The sequence below is a fragment of the Apodemus sylvaticus genome, chromosome 11 (genome assembly GCF_947179515.1).
Source record: "Apodemus sylvaticus chromosome 11, mApoSyl1.1, whole genome shotgun sequence".
NCBI classification, from domain to species: domain Eukaryota; kingdom Metazoa; phylum Chordata; class Mammalia; order Rodentia; family Muridae; genus Apodemus; species Apodemus sylvaticus.
The window spans coordinates 7,832,796-7,850,884 of record NC_067482.1 but is presented as its reverse complement, the minus strand read 5'-3'; the positions used below and the strand labels follow the sequence as shown (position 1 = coordinate 7,850,884).

Sequence of the window (18,089 nt, the reverse complement as noted above, 5' to 3'; positions counted from 1 at the left end):
GAGAAAGCTCAGGGCCTTCACCATGCCAGGCGGATGCTCTACCACAAAGCGAGACCCCGCTAGTCCTCCCGGGTCCTAAGTTTTAACCATTGCTTCTTAAAATTAAGGATAAATAAATTATAACTTAAAATTCTAAAAGCATTAGCAATGCACCTTTATTTTACCGCTTTTTCTTTTCTGATTATAGAAACTTTATATGCCCGGTGTTTCTAGCTTCACAGTCAGTGTCTGTATTCACAAACTTACCTGAAATGTCCTGAGTTCCTTCCCTGAACTTTCTAAGTTTCTTTGGCTGGTACTGGGGACTGAATGTCTGTGTCTATGTGCACTGCTCCACTGTCTGCTGGAGGGGCAGTGCAGGCTACCTTTTGTTTTTAATGATTTATTTATTTATGTGTATGAGTACACTGTAGCTCTCTTCAGACACCAGCAGGCATCAGATCCCGTTACAGATGGTTGTGAGGGGGAAGAAGTCAGGTGACAGTAGAACCAAGGCTTTAAGGAAGGCCAACGTGGTGAGGTTTTAGATGCCCCTCCCCTCAGCCTGCCTGGGGCTGTGTGAGGAACACTAGATTCTGGGAAACGGAGGCTGCTGGATGGTAGAAAAGCCTGCCAGGGGAGTCTTGGATGGAGTGGCTAAGCATGCTCTGTCACAACAGAAGGGCTGAAGACAGCAAGGTGTCAGAGACAGGGGAAGACACTGTGTGTGCAGAGGACAGGGAAATACCCATGTGTTTAGAGGACAGGGAAGCGCCTGTGTATTCAGCAGACAGGAAAAAGTGCACATGTATGTGCAGAGGTCAAGGAAATGTGCACATATGTATTTAGAGGATGGGGAAACCCGTGTGCATAGGACAGGCCCTTTGCTGAGAGCTGGGAGCCTCTGTACCTAGGCCTCTGGGTTGCCGTGGCACAACCTAGCTGTGTTTCTGGCCACGGACAGACCTGGGTCTGGACCACTCTCAAGAGCCTCACACCCTGCCCTTTTCAGTAAAGCAAATTTCAGCTGAGGGATTTTTCAGCCAGCAGAGAACTGCCACGTCCCCAAAGACACCATCTCTTAGGTAAAGACTGTTACCGAAGGACCAGAAGCCATGAGGAATTAAAAGCCAACGGTTAAAATGGAGCACCACGGTTAAAATGGACACCACGGTTAAAATGGACACCACGGTTAAAATGGACACCACAGTTAAAATGGAGCACCACAGTTAAAATGGAGCACCAAAGTTAAAATGGAGCACCACAATTAAAATGGAGCACCAAAGTTAAAATGGAGCACCAAAGTTAAAATGGAGCACCAAAGTTAAAATGGACACCACAGTTAAAATGAAGCACCACAGTTAAAATGGAGCACCACAGTTAAAATGGAGCACCAAAGTTAAAATGGAGCACCACAGTTAAAATGGACACCACAGTTAAAATGGAGCACCACAGTTAAAATGGAGCACCACAGTTAAAATGGACACCACAGTTAAAATGGACACCACAGTTAAAATGAAGTACCACAGTTAAAATGGAACATCACAGTTAAAATGGAGCACCACAGTTAAAATGGAGCACCACAGTTAAAATGGAGCACCAAAGTTAAAATGGACACCACAGTTAAAATGGACACCACAGTTAAAATTAAGCACCACAGTTAAAATGGACACCACAGTTAAAATGGAACAACTCAGTTAAAATGAACACCAGTTACGGCAGCCGCACAGCCCTGGGACTCACAGCACTTCACCATGCCATTTCCCACTCGATGTGGTCACTCCCAGTGGGGACAACACAGCTGACTGCAGAGGGCGGTGCCCTGAAGTAACTATGGATGGTCCCAGCACCTGCTGTTGAATTCACTGAGGATCAAACCACACATCTCCTAAAAACCTTGCTTTCGATTTTGAGATTTGATCTTTCCCAGGGCCAGTGAAGCTATGCTATTCTGATGATGGACAGAGGCAGAGAGCCCCAGCTCCAGTCAGCAGTCAGGAGGGTGAGTGACGGGACAGGCAACTCAGTGGCTGAAGCTCTGCGGTGGATCGGTCATGTTGCTAGGCCACGAAGGCCCTCAAGGTGGATACACTAACAATCTGCTGTAATTTCGATTTCTGATATGTTAGTTCGTCATAACTCAATGATATTTTCCAGGAAAGAAATAAAGGGAATGTTTCTAACACATAATTTTGTCATTTACAGGTACCCATGATAAAAAATACTGATGATTTAAAGACAGAATTGAAGCCAAAGACAGTGAATTCCAACATGCCCCGTTTGGGCGCCATCAAGAGAAAATGGCTTTCCCCAGTTGACCCAGCTCTCGGGGATGAATCAGGAGAGAAACCTGGTCTTCTGAATCCCAGCTCCACAGACATGATGTGTCTCTGGGACTCGATCCCTTGCTCCAGCTTTACGAAGTCCCACACTGACCTGACACTGTGGGCTGGGCTGGCATGAATCTGCAGAGACAGGAGTGACAGGCACTTTCTTCCTGAAGCAGATGTCAGGAAGTGTCACACCTGTGAGAAAGAAAGGGCGAGACTTAGCCCGTGTTCAGAACAGCAGCAGACCCCGCGCCCTCTCTGCTTCCTTAACACCGGAGAACATACCACTTCAGGCAGATAAACTGCCTTTAAAACAATCCATGATGGAGCTGGAAAGATGGTTCAGTGGTTAAGAGCCCTGACTGCTTTTCCAGAGGTCCTGAGTTCAATCCCCAGCAACCACATGGGAATTGAACTGCTGTAACAATCTGCTGTAATTTCGATTTCTGATATGTTAGTTCGTCATAACTCAATGATATTTTCCGGGAAAGAAATAAAGGAAATGTTTCTAACACATAATTTTGTGTGGCTCCCAACCACCAGTAACAGGATCTGATGCCTTCTTCTACTGTGTCTGAAGACAGCTATAGTGTACTCATATATACATAAAATAAATCCTTAAAAAAAAATAAACCCAACCTGTGAAAGGGGGGCCAGCAAGATGGCTCAGTGGGTAAGAGTGCTTGCCGCCAAGCCCAACAATCACAACCTGTGTTTGAACCCTGGAATCCACACGGTGGAAGGAAAGAACTGATTCCTGCAAGCCCTCCTCTGACCTGCACAATACTGCCAAAGCATGTGTGTGTGCACATACACAGTGAATATAAAAAGAAGCTTTTATAAAAGAAATAGAGCTGATGTCCTCTTTTTTTTTTAATCCATGAAAAGTTGATCAATTACAGTATTTGCTCCTAATCACCCAGCCTGACTGCTGGTGAAGAAACTGAGCCCTGAAGACCGTATGTCAAGACAGAGTGCCAGCACCACGGTGAAGGTCGGGGCAGACCCAGCCCAGCCCCTCCCCTTGGGGGCATAACACAGAGCAGTGTCACCCCTTCGGAAAGGACAACCACCAACCAGTATTTCTCTAGGTGTGCTTGTCAATCATCAGGAGGTAAAACAGGTAGAGAGCTGAATGGATGTGCACAAAAGTAAAACCAGAAAACCCCCATCCTGCCTCACGGGTTACCCTCGGGCCCTTCCACACACAGCCTCTCTGATGGCCTCTCTTATTTGTGAGCCCACGTTTCAGCAGGAGAGCCCTAGCATACAGATACAGAGTCTGGGCTCTGGACACCATCAATTCTGCTCTAGAAACTGCACAGTTTTAACCAATTACTTCCCTGGTCTCAAGTTTCCCATCTTCAGATATGAGTACCCTGCACTAATTCCGGTTCGCCAGGAATATTCTGTGCCTATGAAAGCATCTCCATTGTTATCAACATTCTGCTTTCCTGCATACTACTAGTTTGGGTCAAAAATTTGGTTAAGCTTTTTAATTTTATATAACAATTCAAAGTCAGTTAATTATTGTTGAAACACCTATCCGAGGTTAACCTAGTTGTGACAAGTATCTCACTTCTTTACTGTTTTGTTGTTGTTGTTGCTATGGTTTTTATTTGTGTTTCTTTAAGGTCTTATGTAACACAATCCAGCCTGAACTAAGTGTTGGGATTATAGGCATATGCCACTATGCCAACCAAGCTTGGCTGGTGTTTAATTAGAAGTTACAAAGAAAGGCACCTTGTCCCTAAACTTGATGATCGGGATTTGATCCCTAGGACCCACGTGGTGGAAGTAGAGGGCCAGTTCTTGCAAGCTATCCTCTGACTTCATAAGCATATGTGGTGGTTTGAATAGGCTTGGCCCGCGGGAAGTAGCACTATTAGGAGCTGTAGCCTTGTTGGAGGAAGTGTGTCACTCAAGTCTGCCCAGTGAAGAACAATCAAGTCTCCTCCTGGCTGCCCTTCAGATCCAGATGTAGAACTCTTAGCTCCTCCAGCATTATGTCTGCCTGCACGCTACCATGCTTCCTGGCATGGTAATAATGGGCTGAGTCTCTGAACTGTAAGCCAGCCCCAATGAAGTGTTTTCTATAAGAGTTGCCTTGGTCATGGTGTCTCTTCACAGCAATGGAAACCCTAACTAGGACAGCATGCCAGAGCACACAGAGCAACCCCAGAAACAGGCACAAATGATAAACATCACTTTTTAAAATACTGTATTGTTGTATACTTCAACAAGTCTTAGTTTCAGATGGTATACACACACACACACACACAAGCTTACTGAAGAAGAAGCCTTTAAACCACAACTTAATAGCAGTTCAAATAGGAATTCAAATGCCAGGAGGGGAAAAACCAAAAGTGATGACAAGTGTCCTAAATTCTGTCTTCAGAGTATGGCTTAATAATTAGGTCTTATGTGGCATAGGCTGGGCTTGAACTCACTATGTAGCTGATCCTCCTGTGTCCACCTCTGAAGTGCTAGGATTTCAGGAGTGAGCCACTACCAGTTCATTTATGGAATGATAGGGATTCTATAAACAAATCCATAAAAATGACGTCAAACAGCTCTTGTTACTGGATTTAACATTTTCATTCAGTATTACATTTCCAACATGTATAAATGCTAGACAAGTGCTCTACTAAGAGAACTATAGCCCAGTCTTAATTATATTTTAAATATGCTATTTGCTGCCTACACAAGTATTTGCAAACATTTAGTTAAATCCAAAGCAACACAATAGCATGAGCATCACCAGGTTCATGCCTTTCAAACCTATCGAATATATACCGTCTCTAATTCTTAGGCATATTTTATATATATATATATATATATATATATATATATATATATATATATATATAACAGCAAAACAAAAATCTGACATTTTAAACTAAAGAGCTAGTAACTACATTGGGGTCTGTTTACAGAGCACAGGGTCATTCCATGGTGAGATCCAGTGAACCACACCCATTGGAAACAGCAGCTTGGGAGGCAGAGGCTTAGTAAGAATTCAGGGCCTTCCATGGCTACAGCAAACTGGAGGCTAGCCTTGACTACATGAGACCCTGCCTCACACAAACAAACAAACAAAGAAAAAAGAAAAAAAAAAACAGAACATCTAGGTAATTGACCCAACTCAAGAATGTAAGTCAATGACATCAAACAGGTCTTGTCTTATAGGCCTTAATACTTTCATTCAATATTACATTTCCAAGACTAGTCCATTCAGTCTTCATGATGATACCAAATGTATTCCCCACAATGGTCTTAGCAATTACGCTCTTACGTGCAATAACAATCCACATTTAGCCACGCCCGTTCACTTTGTTACTTTTAGGATATAAAAATGGATTCAACTGCAATCTTCTTGCTCATTAACGATGGTGCATATTCCACTCTATTTTACTGGTTAATTCCTGCTCTCTCTCTGGCGGAAGGCTTCTCCCCAGCTTTTGCTCACGCTCTTCCTGAGTTGCTCTTCTTCTCTTGCACATGCTTTGGGTGCAGATCATCTGGTTAGGCCAGTTCTCAGTGGCCAGGCCCAAGTAGAGATCAGATTAGAAGTAGAAGAATCTGAAAGCCAGGCAACTGGATGCAGCAAGCTAGAGCGCCAATGTGCAATTTGTCCTTCTGAGCAACATGCAATCTACAGATACGGTGATGTGCAGACATAAACACTATACAGCTGATGGAGCTCCCTAAGATTCCATTTCCATGTAAGTTCAGCCAAAAGAAGTGCTTAGGAAATGATGTAGGTGCATTCCAACTGTGGCACACAACACAATTTCACGGTGTCAAGTTCTAAACGGGCCACAAGTTAGACAGTATTTCCATTCTGACCCTTATAAACCTACATATATTTATATCATGCTTTGCCTGCCTCTAACTTAGGATAGATCTGGTACGATGTCAAAGGCTGAGTATTTTTAGATGCACAAATGTTCATACATAAAAATCTGAATTTCAAAACTAAGTTATATAAATTAGAAGCAGTCACCTGAACTCCAGACTTAGCTACAGTGTTAGCTACAACTCTGTCTCACTAAACCCTGTATTACTAAACACAGGGGTTCTACTGAGCAAAGTCTAAGAGGCTTAAAGCCAATTAAACTCTTCATAGTTTGTAGATCAATGGAAAAAAATACCGTTTCTTAGTCTTTAGCAGTTTTCAAGGGTGTCTGAGTTTAAACAAAGTGGAGCATTAAATAATAACAAAGTGCCCATCTTCTGAAAGAAACTTTTAATAAGCAATTTTGTAGCCTCCCACGGCTCTCCTGGGACACCTGCCAGACCATGTAATGAAAAGAGGCAGGGGAACTGGCCCTCCACATGCTGACCTGATCCCACACACCATCAGGAGCTGGCAGCAGGACTCCCACTGCCTCCGCTGATCACAGCTGGTCTAGCCTCTGCCACTGCAGACGTCAGCCTGCTGCTAAGAAGGAGCACTGCTATTAAGTCCCACCTCTGTCTCCTCCCAATAAAATAACAACTATTGGCAAACAGATCTCCAGTTAACTAGACAGTAAACAACCCTTTTCCCTACACTTCCTGCAGGTGATTACATCCACATGTAGGTCAAACATCATCAACTCGTACTTCCGGCCCCGCACCACTGACACTCAGAGGTATGCCATCACCTACTGAGTGAATTCTAAAGGCCAGTCAGACCTCACCTCTCCCGAGCTCTGGGCAGCGCCTGGCATGACTCGCTGCGCTCTGGCGGGCGTCCCTTCCCTGCTGCTCATACTCCTGGTTTGATCCCACCCGTGCCAACTGCCTCTCCATCTCCTCGACCGATTCCCACTCTTCCCAAGCTCAGCCCTTCTGGTTCTGGTCTGTTCCCTACACTCCATCAGCAAAAGCTGCCACTGACTGCTCCCAAAACACACTCAGGCTCTAACACTTCCCTTCACACACACGGCCCCTGTGTGCCTCAAACTCTGTGTCATCGGCTCTCCCTGGAGAGTCTACCGAAGCTCAGGAACTGACCTACGGATGTCTACCCCACTCTATTCCGGTCCCTTCTCATGAGAGCAGTGAGGACGATCAGACCACACAGCCTACAGACACCATAAGACGCCATACGACATAAGGAACACCCCTACCTCACAGTGGCCATACAACGGAAGCAACACCCCTATCTCACAGTGAGCCCCTCATCGCCTCACAGTAGGGACTAACACTAAAAGACCCAATATGACATCCACTGAGCTCCTGACACCACTTCCCACTATTTGCTCACACTTCCGTAGTCTGGGCACATCACGCCTCATGGCCTTCCCACCGGCTGCTCTGTCTACAGACGTCCTGTTGAGATGTTCTTCCTCACAGCCTTTCCTTCCTATCTTCCAGTCATCGCTCAGATGTCACCTGGGCATTCTTTCCAAGTCTGCCCTGGCATTCCCAGATCCCTTCTCTGATCTTTCTCCAACATTACCAGCTGATTTCTACTAGTTCTTCCTAACTTTCCTTTCTCTCAACACACATAAAAAGGAAACTCCACGAGAGCAGAAACTTTTGTGTTGTGTGGCCTTACATCGACAACACCTAGAAAATGGAGCAAGGAGAGCGGCAGGAGGCAGTTAGTTAACAAGCAAATGCACAACTACTGGGGCAATCAAAAAAGTCTAAACTTATAAAATGAGATCATCTGAATAATCGTGCTACTTTTATTTTAAGATGTATTTATTTTTATGTATGTGAGTACACTGTCACTGTCTTCAGACACACCAGAAGAGGGCATCAGATCCCATTACAGATGGTTGTGAACCACCATGTGGTTGCTGGAACTTGAACTCAGGACCTCTAGAAGAGTGGTCAGTGCTCTTGACTGCTGAGCCATCTCTATGGCCCCAGTCATGGTACTTTGTAAATGTAAAGTAATCATTCTAAAATGTCTTTAAAATGTGAGATAAGGACAGCGCTGACACAGCAGGTGTGGCCTTACTCACAGTGGCAAACCCCACCCCCACACAGGCTTTACAGCTCACAGAATGGCTCGGTTGACAAGAGTAGCCTGCAACACCAAAACAGAGGGAAATATTGTAAAAATGCTCATTCCAAACCCCGACTCCAGACAAAGAACGAGGTCTTTGTAAATGAGAACGGTATAAAATAAAGGCCAGATTGTTTTTAATGCTTTAAATATTTTGCTTGCAAATAATTTCAAATCTTACAGGAGCTTTTATTCAAGAACACAAAAAAGCACGATCACACCCAGGTTCAGCTATTGTTAGTAACTCACCCCACTTGTGTTCATCTGTCCTTAGCTACCTCCAGCCTTCACCACCACCCCCAGCGCCCTCCCTCCCTCCCCCATAAATCACACCTACCATATGCACCACACCCCTTGGCTTCCAGACTGTGCATTTCTTTAGAGGTGGGTACTTTGCTCTCCAGACAAATCATAGCCACCAACTCTAATTGAAATCATTATAAAACCTTTATCTATTGCTTGGTCTGTGTGGTCAAATTTCTCAACTGACCCAATACTTTTCTCCACAGTGTTTCCTCTCCATCTGTCATCCAGTGTACGATCAGGCACTGAACCGCTAGTTCAGCCTTATCTCTGGCCCCTCCCCCAGCCTTGAGCGGGCTAATAGGACCTTGTTTGCCACAGCTGCCTAGCCCACTGGGGATGGAATCTTCCAACCAGGTAGAAGTCTCCTGTTTGCCATATCCACAGTATTCCTCAGAAACAAGACAGCTTGCTGAGCTTGTTTTGAAATAAGAACTCAGCTGAAACTAAGAATGGGCCTCTACCTATATAAACGTAGAACTGAAAAATTAAACTTTGAGCCTTGATCAGAACTTTTGTCTTGGCTTCATTCTTCTCTCGTGCCCCGCCCCCCCACCGTGATTCCAGCCTCCCTTTCAAGTGAACCCAGTTCACCCTGGCTGCTGGACAGCTACATCTAGCCTTTCCTGTGAATAAAGCCCATCCTACATCCCTGGTCACTTACAGTACCGACTTACTCGTAAGAAGCAGCCCTCTGCCCATCTGCCCCGTTTTTTAAAAGTACAACATTCCTGATTGAGTATTTGCATGGCAGTTCCTCCTAATCTGAGGTCATGCCACTTTGGGCATAGATGAGGATGTGTCCCTCTGGGGTGTCATAACCACAGTCACACGGTGATGGTCGCTTCTATATTGTTGCTGGTCACTTCTATATTGTTGCTGGATCTTATCATTGCTACCTTACTTCTTGCAACTCGTATACAGTCTGTGGGTATGATGGTTTGAATAGGTATGGCCTCCACAGACTCGTGTGTTTGAATGTTAGGCCTATAGGGAATGGCACTACTAAGAGGTGTGGCCTTGTTGGAGTAGGTGTGGCTTTGTTAGAGGAGGTGTTTCACTGTGGGAGTGGGCTTTGAGGTCTTCTATACTCAAGACATACCCAGTGTGGCACACAGTCTCCTTTTGCTGCCTGCAGATCAAGATGTAGAACTCTCAGCATCTCCAGCACCATGTATGCCTGGATGCTGCCATGTTTCCCACCATGATGGTAATTTTAAAGCAATTTAAAACATTACAGTTTTAAACCTCTAAAACTGAAAGCTAGCCCCAATGGAATGTTTTCCCTTATAAGGCTTGCCTTGGTCATGGCGTCTCTTCACAGCAATAAAACCCTAACTAAGACAGTAAGGAAATGCTTGAAGACAGACATGGGAATCCATGTCCCTGGTCAGTGCCCCCTGGTTTTGTTTTGATCCTTGACACCATTAATCACTAGCCATGCTAATTGGCTACAAAGTGACAGTGATAGTGACAGCTCTCTTAAACTTGAGTCCTACTTAAGCAAGAGCCCCACCACTACTTATTTATTATCAGTTTAGTATAGTGTGGATTCTTATTTTGCATATATATACTATATATATATAATATATATATAGTATATATATTATGAACATATACTGGTTTTAAAAATAATGGATAAACTGGTGCCCCAAAGGTGTATTTTTGCCTTCTCCTATCTCATTTTATACATCAATCCTTTCTCTTAAGGAAACCTTTATTCCAACAACTTCAAAACTCAATCCTCAAGGTACCTAAAAATGTCCCTAGAGCATTTTGTGTACATAAGTGCAGTAAACACACTAGGAAGAGTTCAGGGCATCTGCCCCTCCACCTCCATTCAAGCAGAGGGTAACTGCTCCAGCACAGTGTTAATAAGTAAGTTAGATTCATTCTTGAATGTGGGCACAGTACTCATTTAAAATATAACCTAGTTCACTTGTTTTGGCAATTTAACATTTTTCCGACTCCCATTTTCATCTTAAATATTAAGAGTAGCAGGCTTGAAAAAGCCTAAACTAGGACGGGCGGTGGTGGCGCACGCCTGTAATCCCAGCATTTGGGAGGCAGAGGCAGGTGGATTTCTGAATTCGAAGCCAGTCTGTCTACAGACTGAGTTCCAGAACAGCCAGGGCTACACAGAAAACCCTGTGTCGAAAAAAACAAAGAAAGAAAGAAAGAAAGAAAGAAAAGGAAAGAAAGAAAGAAAGAAAGAAAGAAAGAAAGAAAGAAAGAAAGAAAGAAAGAAAGAAAGAAAGAGCCTAAACTACATAAAAGGTCTAACTTTAAGTGCCATTCCCTTCCACAAACCTGACAACACCACCGTCTGTTAGCCCCTCTTTTGATGAATTCAAGCGGACGCATGTATGCTTTTGTTTCCCTTTTTAATCACATAAATGACAGCATAGTCTCTAACTACGTTTGTTCACACTACCCTGCTATCTAGTCTGAAGATCTCTACAAATTGTCTTGCACAGCAGCAATGCCGTAACACCAAAACTGGCAATAAGAGATGACTGGAAACGATGCCCTCACATCAAGAACTTTCAACAAAATATTAGCGAACAAAAACTCACATACATATTTAAAGGTGTAAACAGTAAAGAAGAACAAAGTCTCAAGCAATGAAAGCACACGACAGAATTATGTAGCCTGGGATACAAAATGAGACTCACCCCTACCCCCACCCCACCCCCAAAACCAAAAACCCAAACAGCCACACAACTTACCCAGGAGACCTCAGGTCTGATTGTTAACCTAGTGTACCTCTGACACTCCACAGACATAGAACATCTTCTGAGGAAAGCTGCAGACATCAAGTGTAAGAGACACTCCTTACAGCAGGTGGCAGAGCTGGAGGGCTAGCTGCCGATGCTGCTGGAGCCCAGATGACTGCAGTGTCAAGCCCTGGCACCAGATATGGAGGAGCACTGCTTGATACTGCCCAGAGTGTTTAGGTTTTGCTTTGGCCCAGTGTTTGCTTGCTATCTGCCCATTACATCTATTTTGAAGTGGGAATGTTTACTGTGCATTAAATGTATGTCCCCTGTTCATTTTTAATAGGGACTTATGATTAAGAGATCAGCCTGAGTTTCAGAAGAGACTTCTGAATAGTATTGGGACTGCAAAGACTGTGAGGACTCTGGAGATAGAGTAAGAGAATTTTACATCATGAGATAAAAAGGAAAGTTTAGGGTGTAAATGTTGTGATATAAAGCATCAAGCTGACAAGTGGTAGGGCTGTGGTGGCTAATCTTCACTGCCATCTTAGCTGGATTTAGAATCACCATGAAACACTCCTCCAGGTGTGCCCTTGGGGGTGTTCCCAGAAAGGTTTAATTGAGCTGGGCAGAGTCACCCTCAATGCACATGGCACCAAACCAGGGCTGGGTCCCAGATGAAATAAAAAGGGGAAAAAGGAGAAAGGCAGCACTGGACTTCATCTGTGTCACCCAACTACAGATGCAGGGTGGCCGGCCTTCTAATGCTCCTGGCTGCCGGCCTTTGACCACCAAAATTAACAATGCCTACTCTTTAAAATTATAAAATTAAGAAGAAGCTATAAATTGGGAGAAAACATTTGTGAAACATGTGACAAACTGGTATTTGACATATATAACAAAATATCAACTCAGTTTAAAAGAAAATAAGCGAACAAACATGTGTTTGGTGTGCAAGTAAGAATACAGTAATTGTGTGCATATAGGCACCTGTGAAGACCAGAGGTCAATAATAGGTGCCATGTCAGCCGTCTACCAATCTATTTATCATCTATCAACCATCTATCTATCTATCCACCTATCTACCTTGTAGTAGGTCTCCCACAGAACCTGGAGCTCACTGATGAGGGTAGACCAGTTGACCAACCTGGCCGTGGAATCCTGCCTTTGCCTACCTAGTATTGAGATTATTGCCCCAATTTTGGTGTCTACTCTTTCACACAGGTGCTAGGGACCCAACATGACACCCCAACTCCTACACAGCAGACACTTTACCAGCAAAACCATCCTCAATTCTAAGAAGGATAAAATGCCACCACATACGGGGATTAGAGGAAGCAGCACACACAGGAACTGGGTGCTACTGTCCCTTAATAAAGGGAAAGCTGCCTCTGTACCCTCAGTCTGGGAAGAGCAAGAAGAGGCCTCCCTCTGGGGACTGAAGAACTGAGCTGGCCTGCTAAGACATAGCCCTCATAAGCCTAAACTAAAGCAGAGAGCAAGTTATGGAGTCTGGAGCGAACTGGTTTGGGATTTGCAAAGACAGACGCTTGAGGGCTTTAGCCATCATGAACTTCCTTATTGGTCACTAAAGTGCAGCAAGGACCTCTCATCTTTCTCTTTGCTTTTTTTTTTTCTTTTCCTCCATCATGCAGAAAAAAAGTTGCCATATTTTAAGCCATAAAATACCAAGAAACAATCACATTGGCACTATGTGCTAACTGCCCCATCTGTTTCTACCCCAGCTCTGACTCCTGCTGGGATATATCAGTTTGCACCTGGGTTTTCTTCCACAGGAAAAACTGCACCCAACTCGACTGCTTAGTACCTAGTGCTCTCTGGTGCACACTGCTGAGGCAGGGGCATTGCCAGGAATTACAGGCCAGCCTGGGCTACACCACAAAAACCTTGTTTCAAATAACCATGAATCAAACAAACAAAAAAGATGTGCTGACAGGGCTATATCTCTTTTTAAGTGTAAGCAGTAATGGAACTAAAAAAAAAAAAATGGGGTTACCAAGGAGATATTCTAACCATTTCTAGGAAGGGTGTGCAGCTTTGATTTCTGCTTCTTCGGGAAGGGCCCTCAGTGCACAGAGAGCAAACCTCGAGGCTATTGACCATGTATCACACCTCTGTATCTGTACTCTTACAGGCCAGTACCTGATCTGAACAGGGTTGATGCAACTCAATCTTTCCAGCCAAGCAACATTAATGTCAGGGGACTTGGAAAAAGTTGTCTAAAAACTGCTGCTATCCCCCACCCTTGTTACCCCCCAGTGTGGAAGAACAGGTCTGTAATCAATACCTGGAGGCTGTGGCAGGAAAACAGTAACTCCAAATCCAGCCTAGGCCACAGACTGAGACTCTGTCTCAACAATGACTAAGTAACTCCAGCTAATAACACCCCGGAGTCGCTCTTGTTCCTGCCCAAGGGCCACATGTTTGCTGCGGAATTCCCGTGTGGTCCCTTCCTCACCAAGTGCAACTAAAAGTAGCACCGTGAGAGCGCCCGCCCGGAAGCTCACTCATTCTTACTTACCCCGAGGGGCCCAAGAACCTGGCTTCCTGTCTCTCTGCACTGCAGGTTCGCCTCCAGAGCTGAGACATCGGGACCACAGGCCCCGAGCGCTTTCTCGCATCCAGTGCAGAGCTTACTTCTGCCTGTAAGCACCAGTTCCCCGTTGAAGATGGCACCGTGAAACGTCAGCATTCTCGGGAGTCTCGTGACGCCAGCAGAGCAGAAGGGTGGTCACTGATTAACCCGGGAGCTGATCTGACCCTGAAAAGGCACTTTACCGAAAAGATGGCGAGCGGACAGGCATCTGCCGCGTCTCCTCCCTCCGAGGTGGGTGGCGAGGGGTTCTTGCTCTGTTACACTGCTGCTGCTGCTCCTCCTTCACTACCCCAACTCTGTTCATAGCTAAGTTATTAGAAGCAAACTTCTGGCCTTTTGTTTGTTTGGTTGGTTATTTTTTATTGTTGTTGGTTTTTTTGGTTTTGGTGTTTTGTTTGTTTGTTTGTCCCTACTCTGGTCCCTGTCTCTACCATCCCAAAGACAAGGACCGACTTGACTTTCAAGATTACCAGTCCTAAACCTAAAGAGTGCTTGCAAGCCATAACCCAGAGTCCACGATAAACAGAGAAAGCTAGCTGCTAGTGGCCACCTACACGGACACTCCGTGTATGTCTTCACCTGAATTCCCAAGAACTGGAAGCTGACTGCCCCATTTGCAAACCTCAGCTGGCTTGCCTCTGGCATGGCGGACCAGGGCACCTGTACCTGGCTAGACTGGCCGGAGTTACTCAGTCTAACCTATCCAGTGTAACACCAGCCATCTCACCAGCTCTGAAACTTATGGTGCTCTGGCCAAAAACAAATACAACAAAGCTGTCATGAAAGGTGACTAAAAGTAAACATGCAAAGTTTAGAAATACTAGATAAACAGAAAGGAAGACATTCTAAATGGTGTGAAACTGAAATTCATCATCATCATCATCATCATCCTCATCCTCATAATAAACATAATACAGGAGGTTTGCTGGGTGTTTCCAGGGCAAGTTTTATTTATTTTTCAACCACCAGACTACAGCTTGTAAATACAGAGGAGAAAAGTGGGGTGTGTAAAAGGGGGGGGGCAGCAGCTGCTTTACATTTTGTAAAAAAAGATTCTACTATTGAATACCGAGATGACTGTCTGATTTCCAAGTTTTAGCAGAAATCAGGACACAAAACAGACAAGGTAGATAAGATAATGTACACACAGACGTCAATGTCTCTTCACAGCAATGCTGACTTATTTTTATTCCAGCATGGTGGGGCACTCCTTTCATCCCAGCTTTCTGGAGGCAGAGGTGGGATCTCTGTTGTTGGTGCTGTCTAAGCTCCACCCCACACTTACCTGGCCACAGCCAGGTATGCCCCACCCCATAGACCTGGCCCACTATAAAAGGGGCTACTTGCCCCTCCTCTCTCTCTCATCCCACTCTCATCTCTCTGCCCCTTGGGATCTCCTCCTCCTCTCTCTCCGTGGTCATGGTCATGGCCGGCCACTTCTCTCTCTCTCCCCCCCCCCCCCCCCCCCCCCCGCCTCTTTAACTTCCATCCTCTGCCTTGAATAAACTCTATTCTATACCATGCCTGTGTGCGTGTGGTCCCTCAGGGGAAAGAGGTGCTTGGGCATGGGCCCGCCTGGGCACCCCCTTCCCCTACACTGCCACGCCACACCCTCTTAACCCCCATTCTCTCTTTTTAAGCCCCCTTCATTGGTGCATTGACCCTTCATCTGTGAGTTCAAGACCAGTCTGGTCTACATAGAGAATTCCTTCCAGGCCAGTAAGCTACATAGTGAGCCCCTGTCTCAAGTAAATATATGAATAAGTAACTAAAACTCATTAGATTTAGAAGCCCACTAGAGCCTTGAAATGGAATTCCTACCATTTTTATCAAAAGGTCTATTTTGTCACGAGAATAGTCCTGCTGGAGTTGTTCTGGTCGCGGGTTTTCTTTACAAGCAAGATACCCATCTAAAGGGCAGACAGGAAGTGAGGTCCTCTAAGGCAGAAGCAATAAATACCAAGTAGATTTGGAGAGGAAAGTATGTGTATTTGCCGGAGGCCCCGTGAAGCCAGCGCAGTGGGACAAGTGTAGCAGGCTGAATCAGGAACCCCAAACCGGAGCGAGGCAGGGAGCCGAGGGCTCTTGGGAGCAGAGGCTGCTGCGTGGCTAATTCTTCATAATCTAAACGGGCAGCCGGCCGCATGTCTGCGCACAGAGCACAGCATCCAATCGGCTTCGGAGTTTCAGCTTAGTAAGTGGACACTTAATGAACTCGTGCTCAAGGGGCAAAGGATCAGGATGGTAGTCACCCTGTCCCCAGGGAGGACCCTGCGCTCACAGCTACAGTGCAGACAGGGGGGGCCCACCGACCAAAGGTGGCTCCCTATGGATCCACAGGCCCACTGCGCATAGCCCCTCACACACAGACTTGCTCCGTTTACACAAGACGATGTGCAGTGTTGGACAGAGCAAGGCATGTCCAGGACCTCAGTGCCTTCCCAGGTCAAGTTGAGGGAAACAGGAGAGCCTTCCTCAGGCCAGAGCCAAATGCTGACAAAAGTCAGTGTGTGTAGAGAGCTCCAACCTCAGCTTCTGCTCCCTGCTGTTTACAGCCTGAGACTGGTCCCCTGCAGAGACCTCCCACAGAGACCAGCTAACCCCTCCTCCCAGCGAGGTACCGCAAATAAAGACTGGCTCTCTGGGCTGTAGAGGGCTTTTTACCACTTACAGGGCTTCCCTGAGGGAAGCCAAAGCGGGAACTGCAGCAGAGACCCTTCCACAGAGGCTGCTGCTTACTGGCCCGTTCTTAGCTCGCTCGACCCAGTTTCTCATTCGACTCTGGACCACCTGCTCAGAGGTGACATCTTTGGTTGGCTGGGCCTTTCACATCAAACATTTATCAAAATCATGTCCCACAGACTTGCCAACTGGCCAATTGGGAGGCAGTTTCTCAGTTGAAGGGACATCTTCCAAGGAGATTCCAATTTGTGTCAAGTTGATACAAACTAGCCATCAAGAGAAGAAAATATTTAAAAAGGGCAGGGGGCATAAACAGGGCCATTAACTTCGAGGGAGGAACAACTCAGTGACAATTAGATGCAGGGGTGTAAACAATGTTTCCATTACGATTGTGCTTCTTAAAGGAGAGCTTCTTCTCTCTCAGTCATGTGACTCAGAATATGCAAAGCAACAATTATACTCTGGGGTAAAGCCTGGCTAAACTGGTTATCAACCAGACTACCAAGAAGAGGGCTCCATTCTCTAGCAATCATCAATAACAACAACAACAATAATAATAATGGAAATATTCATTATGGGACTTTCCTCCTGTGTGTCAAGCCTTAGGGTTGATCCCCAGGAGAGGGAAGAGAAAATTAGTCAAGATTAGAAAAGGTCAAAATATATGAAAATCCACATAGAGGAAGTTGTTGGTATTGGGATCTCCGAAACCTGTGACATCACATTGGAGAAACCAGGACCTGCATATCTGTTGCCAAGGAAACAGCCACCTCATTCCCAGAATCCATTTGGCTCACCTCCCACCTTTACCTGTGACTACCTCACCATCCATATATAAAAGGAATGTCCCTCCCCTCTCTCCCCCTCTCCCTCTCCCCTCCCCCTTCTCTTTCCGCTGTCACCTTGTCCTTTCCTCTTTCAATAAACCTCACGTGGAACTGTTTGGCTTGGCGTGGTCTTTCTGAAGGTGCCGGACGGTCCTATCAGAAGATCTTTCTTTGGAAATATACACAACTCTCCTCCAAGCTCCAGACTTCCGAGCAAGGCACCCCTTCACTGCAGGCACCCTGTCGCAAGCATGTGGGTATGTGCCAGTGACCTCATGGCTTGAGGCCATCCCCAGCTCCTCCTGAGAGACGCTAGAGCACCCATGGCAGCCCAGCATCTTAGCCAAGACAAGCTGAGCTGCTCTACTGTGAGTCAGATGTTAATCTGGGCGTCTGCGGAGAAGGAGGTGGGGAACAACGCAGTGGATGGTAGGAGACGCTTCCCATTAACACTGTTGCACAACTGATTACCAATCTCAAAACTTTCTATTCTTCATAGGCTCGGAGGATATACTCCAGCTAGACCAGGTACTCCTCGGCGGCATCCACTGTGATAACTCAAGGCAGACCACCCCATTACACAGAAAGGAAGGGTTGGCCTCCTCCGGTCCCGTGCCCCACTCA

At 45.7% G+C, this 18,089-nt stretch overlaps 1 protein-coding gene across 7 annotated transcripts in view; it reads right to left on the bottom strand.

Annotated features, from left to right (window-relative positions):
* Positions 1-18,089, bottom strand: part of Wdfy3 (WD repeat and FYVE domain containing 3) — a 243,559-nt gene that overhangs the window by 211,776 nt on the left and 13,694 nt on the right. For 5 of the 7 annotated variants that reach the window (XM_052199005.1, XM_052199011.1, XM_052199010.1 and 2 more), the window contains exon 2: positions 2,416-2,504. The exons of 1 other annotated variant lie outside the window; for it this stretch is intronic. The gene's annotated coding sequence lies outside the window, so the exon portion shown is untranslated. Of the gene's footprint in view, positions 1-2,415; positions 2,505-13,881; positions 13,999-18,089 lie in introns of those variants that run through there. One more of the 7 variants, XM_052199006.1, reaches the window with a different exon arrangement.